Genomic DNA, 6,766 nt, shown 5'->3' on the forward strand with positions numbered 1-6,766 from the left:
GTTTGAGAGGGGGAGGAAGAAGAAGACAAGTCAACATGCCCGCATGGCATTTTTTTCTCTTCCAACTCAGCGTGACGGACGGGGCCCGGACAACTGTGTTTGATAGCAAAGTATTGAAAAACTAAAGTAATTTAGCACGTGGGTACCAAATACCACGGTTTTCACATATCAAAGAATTTTGAAGTATTGAGAATAAAGTGGACCTGTTTGGTTTGGGGACGCGGCTTGCCTGCGGCCTTGGCGTGTGACCATCAGTGCGACGCAGCCATCGCGCGGCTGTGCGTGAGCCCCCTCCCGCTGTGGATTTTCTCTTGAAGAAAAAACTGAATACAGATCGTGATACTGATTGCCGTCTGTATGGATACTGATTGCCGTCTGAGCCCCCTCCCTTATCCACATCCCTCTCCTTTCCTTGGTTGGAACTCAAGCTCAGCTGAAGCTTTCCATGTCCTATGCTGCTCCTGCTCCTCGAGCCTCCAAGCACTTCCTGCCCATCGACCGGATGTCGTCGCGCTGCCGTGCAGCTTCTACTCAGGCGTGCGCACTCACGCATCTCACCCCATTCCGGCTCCCGGCTGGCCGCCGCCCGCGTGCGCCTACTGAATCAGCATCCCCGGCTCGGCTGGCCGCCGCCGTGGTCTGCCTGTTGAATCAGCATCCCCGGCTTGGCTGGCCGCCGCCGTAGTCCGCCTGCTCGACCTAGTCACACAGCAGTTCGGTGGGGACGGGATCCTCCGCGGCGCCGTGCCCGCTGATCTGAGATGCGGAGCCTAGCGGGAGCATGTGGGACGGCCACGCAAGAGGTTGGCGTGTCCTTGGCGGGTGCTCGGGCTTGTGGAGGAGGGGCCGAGTATAGAGGGGAAGGACGTCGAGAATCAGCATCAGCGCCATCAATTTGGTACTCAGAGTCAGAGAGGAAGAAGAAAGGGACTGCAGCTCATACATGCAGTACGCATAACACAGGTAATTTCCTCCTCTTCTTGTGCCATTCCTGTCTCATGCGTGTTAAATTCAGAGAAGGAGAGCTATTAGCAATTCCATTACTCTCCTTTCATTCAGTTAAGATGTGTGTTAAATTCAGAGAAGGGAGAGCTAATAGCAATTCCGGTACTCTGCTTTCATTCAGTTAAATAAGATTCCTTGCATGCTAAATTTGGGCTGCTTGTCAATCTGTTCTCTGCTCGCTCTATGCCTCTAAGCATGACATTTAGATAGATGGTTCAGTGTACATATATTATGCATAATTGAAATGGATCATTGGGATCCCGGTCATCGTAACTTAAAATGAGAAGGACAGCTTAGAGGCTCATATGAGCACGATGTTTGTGGAAAATTATTCATAGCTAATTCTTTGAATTAGTACGCAATTAAAAAATATATGTGAACTAGTATATTTGATTGGGGACATTTAGTAGCATTCAGTTGATGGTACGTACAAGTTCTAATAAAAATTATTTGCAACTTTGAAGTCAAAACACACATGAGATAAAACTCGCGACGACAAAATAGATCATGTTGGCTTCGGTTGATTGAGGAAGTCTTGGTTTTGTCCTGTCATCATACTAGTGGTAGAGGTTCCAATGGTCCTTTGCACTGAGGGATTCTGCGCTGAGTGTTGCTGCTATAAATAGGTAGGTATGTGATTTGTCGGATGACCCTGGGCAGAAAGGTAGCAATTTCAGTTTCATTGAAGTTGAGAAATTGGAAAACTTGGAAGTATGGAATGTTGTACCCCTGGAATATAGTGTGGGTCTTGGGTCTGTGGTGGCATCAGGATGGTGTGACCAACTGATGGCTGCATTGTAGCATTTACAATAGATGTCGCCTTCGGTAAGGAAGCCTTGATTTTCTCCTGTCATCGAACTATAGTTAGAGGCTCCAATGGCCTCTATCAGGCAGGGATTCAAAGCAGAGTTCTGCTATTGTAAAAAGGTGTACTTGTGGTTTGTCGGATGACCCTGTGCACAAAGTAGCAACTATCAGTTTCAGTGAAGTTTAAAAACTGGAAAACTCGAAAGAGTGGAATCAATTGTCCATCTTTTCAAGATATATTCTCCGGGGATATGCTTGATATTATTAATATCAAGTACTTTTAAGCAATGAGAGCAAAGGATTCCAGAAAACTCAAACCTTTTGCAGCTGCAACTAACCTTTTCTTCTTTTGGAATGAATCTAACAACATGCTCCCGTTGTGTGCCATGAAATTTTACCATATAAATCTTCAACTATGTGTCACTTTCATCACAAAGCAATGTGTCGTAGTTTAGAGTCCGAAGCACTTGATGTTGAAACATCTTGAATATTGCTGGAGTATATGTAGCTGCAGCTTGTGTTAGCATATGGCTTGATTCAGCCTTCAACTTTGGAGTAGTTTGTGTTTCTTTGAAGTCATACTTCACCTCTTCACATCTTTTATCTGAAACTAGCCATTCAAAATGCTCATCTTCATCATTTTCGAGTCAGTCCAAAAAATATTAGTTATCTACTCATCTTCATCAACTTGAATTGAATAGAAGAAGTTGACATCTTCTGAGACCTTCTTCTCCATGTACTCCAATACTCCCCCTGTGTCGCCATGCTTTGCTTTTATTGTTCTCTTTGAGTACAAATGATTTTTCAAATCTTCACGTATAAAGCCAAGGTTTTCACTTCCACATGCTTCCTTGGCCATCAAATCGAATGTTGCTTTATTTGAAATGCCTACTGACTTTGCAACCTCGACATTTGCTATATGTGCTTCTGTTACTTTTCTCTGGGATCTCAAGTACTGGGCCATGATTCCTTGAGCAAGAGTGTGGATATGTGATGCCTCGAATTCATACACATAATAAAAACCATTTTTAAGGCTTATCTTCATATGAGCATTACAACCACATCGTGTTTCAGGCCTACTGTAACTGAATGTGTCCTCTCTTTTATCTTCTTGCCGGTGGCCTGTGAGTTGTAGTAATTGTCTTAGAGCATAAATAAGTGGTTAGAATCAAAAAAATTAGAAGTAACATGTACCTTGACGAGAGCATGTAAATGTGCGTTGCTGAAATACAGAAGAGTTCTTCACTTTATGGCCACTACTTCTTCTGATGCTGAAACCGATAGTTTCGGCATACTTGTTATAAAATAAATAAGCTTCCTCTTCAGACCAAAATGTCATGCCAAGCTTTGGTACCCTTTCATCACTATGATCTTCCGTGGTTTGTTGTGAATCCTGTATCAATTAGGATTCAATTTAGTTAATCCACAGACATGGCAAATGGCAATCATATTTTCCTACCACAAGTTTTGATCAACCGATTCATGAATCATATTATCTGTCTTGCAATCATATTCGTCTTGGGAAACATGCAGTGCATTGAGGGATCAATACTGTAGTAGTCTTAAGGTTTAGAGGAGAAATCAAGATGGACTTTGCAATCCTTGTTCTATTTTTATTTCATATCATTATACGGTTTGTGCAAGAACGACTTCTCATCCAATTAAATGTGAAAATCGGGGTACCGTACATGCTCATACTTTGTTTTTCGAAATTCAACAGAACTAACTTCTTGTCGTTGTTTCGCATCTGCAGATTGTGGTCGCTAGTCATGGTTTCCTGTACAAGTTCTAAAACGGTACAATAGGAGAATTTGCCGGTGATTCATCGTGAAGAACAGAGTGTGATTTCTTACTTTTGGTGACTGAGAATCATCAGGAGCATCCTGGTTCCCTGGACCACTTCTTGGAGAAGCCACCGGGGACGTGAGACTCGAAGAAGCCATCAGGGACGGGATTCCTTGGCTGCCCAATTCAAGAGGAGAATTTACCTGTGCTTGCCCTGGTCAAGCCGCCATTGATTGTTCTGCCGAGGTTGTAGGTCTCGCTCGCCTTCAGGAGTATATTTTGGCGCGCTTTTCTGCATATGCGGATCTGTTTCGCGGGCATTTTTTGGATATGTTACACAGGCGATTTGATTTTTGTTTAGTCTTAATGGTGCGAGAGTATTACGGAACGGAATAGGTATAACGGGACGTCTGGTATCATGATCTATATTCTGTTTTTTTTTTGAGAGAAAATCCGCAGCGGGAGGGGGCTCACGCACAGCCGTGCGATGGCTACATCGCACCGATGGTCGCACGCCAAGGCCGCAGGCAAGCAGCGTCGGTTTGGTAGAAACTTGTATGCGCCGTTTGAAGCACTTGTAAACACGCTCATTGCTAGCTAGCTACATGTTGCAAGCTGATGAATGACCGGGCACAAACTAGTATCACCATGCACTAGCAAAACGTCCAATCTGAACGCACCATACAGAAGCTCGATGTTACACTGGTAAAGAGAGTCTGGTAATCTAGGAGATGACTTCAGGAGGGGAAAATGGAAGCAACGGCACGAGGGAAAGCAAGAGGATTCCATGAAGGACAGTGTACTACTAGCCGTTTTCCTCTCCTTTGTCGTTCTTTGATTTGTCCATGGTCACAGACCAAGACGACATGCAGCAGTGAGTCAGTGACCGGTTGGTTGGGAGATAACACTCGTTCTTTTCGTGTTCTCAGTTTTAAAAAAGAGGTCGGGGGTTCTTTTTTATAAGCAGAGAAAATACCATAATTTTGGAAAAACTGCAGTATTAATGCTACAGTTTTTTAGGGTTGTCAAGAAGGTCACAGTAATTAAAACCATGGTATTCCTAAAAACTGTGGTATATTTAAAATACATAAAAAATACTGAGCTACCAAACATGGCCTTAGTGTTTTTTGCAACTGTGGGTTTTTCGGCATAGTGCATTCTGTCATGTTTTGTAAAGTGGTGTTTTTCACTAATGATGATACGATTGTGGTGGTTATATGCATTTTACTTTTAGTGTTACCCCATGGTTCAGGATTCTTTATGTTTTGTTGCACATATCCCAAGAACAAAAACCTAGCTTCTGTGTTCCTGCAACCCGCTCCTAATGGTGCTACTTTTAGAACATTTAACTTTGTTGGGCCCTGAATTTATGTAACACGTTTTATTTTATTTTTAAAACAGAGGCAAAAAATTTGTCTCATCCATTAATTAAGCAGAAGAGAGTTGTCTAGTTAATTAACGAAAAAACAGACTAAAACCGTCACAAACCGCCGAGCGGCACACAAAAGATACTCCACACACACCTCAACAAGGAGGGCCCCATCAAGATACACTCGGACGTCATCGTCATCACTTCTCCCCAAGAGGTGACATCGCCCTTCCTAAACTCTGAGCAAGCGACTTCGACTTCGCCAAAGACGAACCTCGACCCCGCCCTCACCGTAGAGATTGTGTGGAAACACAAGCAGACCCGTGCCAGACCCAGCCACCCGCACCGAAGGCAGCGCAGCTCCTACTCAAATGGATAGCTCCGAAAGAGAACTATGCACGGCTGGCGCCATGGGAGACCACCGAACAGACCATCTATTGCCTGTCATCGTTGCCGCAGGGGCCCCGCTGCCGCAGCTCCGACTTCACCACAACAAACAACCCGAAGTAATCGCACGGACACGCTGAAGAAGAGCCGGCTACCGCAACCGTTGCCACACCTCCGACTTCGCTCGCCATCGAACACATTTTATGTATGAACAAGGTTTATGTTGGTATTTTCATTTTGTTCGTCATCATTCTTCGATCTTTGATTGTGGTTATTCTAGATGTCCAGCTTCTTATCCCTTTGGACATCACAACGATATGTTTTCATTCGCAAAGTGCGGGCACATTATTAGTGGGGCGTTAATTCCTGAAGGAAGTTTTGAGAGGTTAAATTTTCCTTCCGTATCCTTCAAAAAGGAAAGCACTACGGCAGTACCCCCTTCCGGCTCCGGCGAACAGTCACATAGGTAACCCTCTGTCTCGCCTCACCTGGTCGGCAGGTTTTGATTCCCGTCGACTGGAGGACAACCTTCTGTAAAATTAGCAAATCCAAAAACAAACAAAAAAGGCCAGGGATTCTGGGCGATCAAGGAAGCAAACTTCCAGCTGATTTTAAAGTGTCAAACCGCATGATTCTGCTTCGGTGTCAGATTAACGTTCGTTCTCGAAGAGAAAACATGGTTCATGCGCATGAGGTGTACATGACCAAAATTCAAGTTTTTTTTTTTTGAGCAAAACCAAAGTCCAAGTGTACATGAAAAATGGAGATCATTAGTTCATAAGGTAGTGTTACAAAACCATGGCACTCTAGATGGCATTTACGCACAGCACATGGCAGAGATGAATAGGCCGAGCTAGGGAGGTGAGAGTCGGGCGGCTTACTACGGCCTTGAGTTGGCCGGCGACGCCGATCGCGCTGCATAGACATGAGCCGACTGATGAGTGCCAGCAGCCCCATGGTGGCGCGACGACGCCAGGCTCCAGCGCACAGATCAGGCGGAGCGATTACCTTTCTCGGCTGCTGCATGTAATCTTAGTTAACATATATAAACCTCTATCTGTTTATTTGTTTTTGTTTTTTCGCATCGGCACCGCCCGGAGAGGCAGCCTAGCCAAACATGGGACGGGAGCAAACCGGAGACTCCATCGCACACGCGGAGTAAACGTTACGCCGTTAATCGCACGTGCTGCCGTCATGAACGAACGACGCCAGCGTACTCTGATTTCTTCATTGTTCGCAGATGTGTCGTTACCCAAGCATTGTGGCGAGGTGTGAGTCATCTCGGCACCTATACAGACGGTACGTACGTGCCAATCAGATTACAGCGTTTTAACCGAAGCTGCTAACGTTGCTTCTTCGTGCGCACTGCTTCAGAGCGAAGGCGCGAGGAGCGACAGTGTCCCAGCCAGAAAA

General features: G+C 45.1%; 1 long non-coding RNA gene across 1 annotated transcript; it reads left to right on the forward strand.

The window, feature by feature from the left end:
* Positions 1-367: 367 nt before the first annotated feature.
* On the forward strand, positions 368-4,033 carry LOC119310910. Its single transcript, XR_005150801.1, has 2 exons — positions 368-963; positions 3,566-4,033. It is a non-coding gene; the product is annotated as an uncharacterized LOC119310910 (long non-coding RNA).
* The last annotated feature ends 2,733 nt before the right edge of the window (positions 4,034-6,766 follow it).

The sequence above is a fragment of the Triticum dicoccoides genome, chromosome 5B (genome assembly GCF_002162155.2).
Source record: "Triticum dicoccoides isolate Atlit2015 ecotype Zavitan chromosome 5B, WEW_v2.0, whole genome shotgun sequence".
NCBI classification, from domain to species: Eukaryota; Viridiplantae; Streptophyta; class Magnoliopsida; order Poales; family Poaceae; genus Triticum; species Triticum dicoccoides.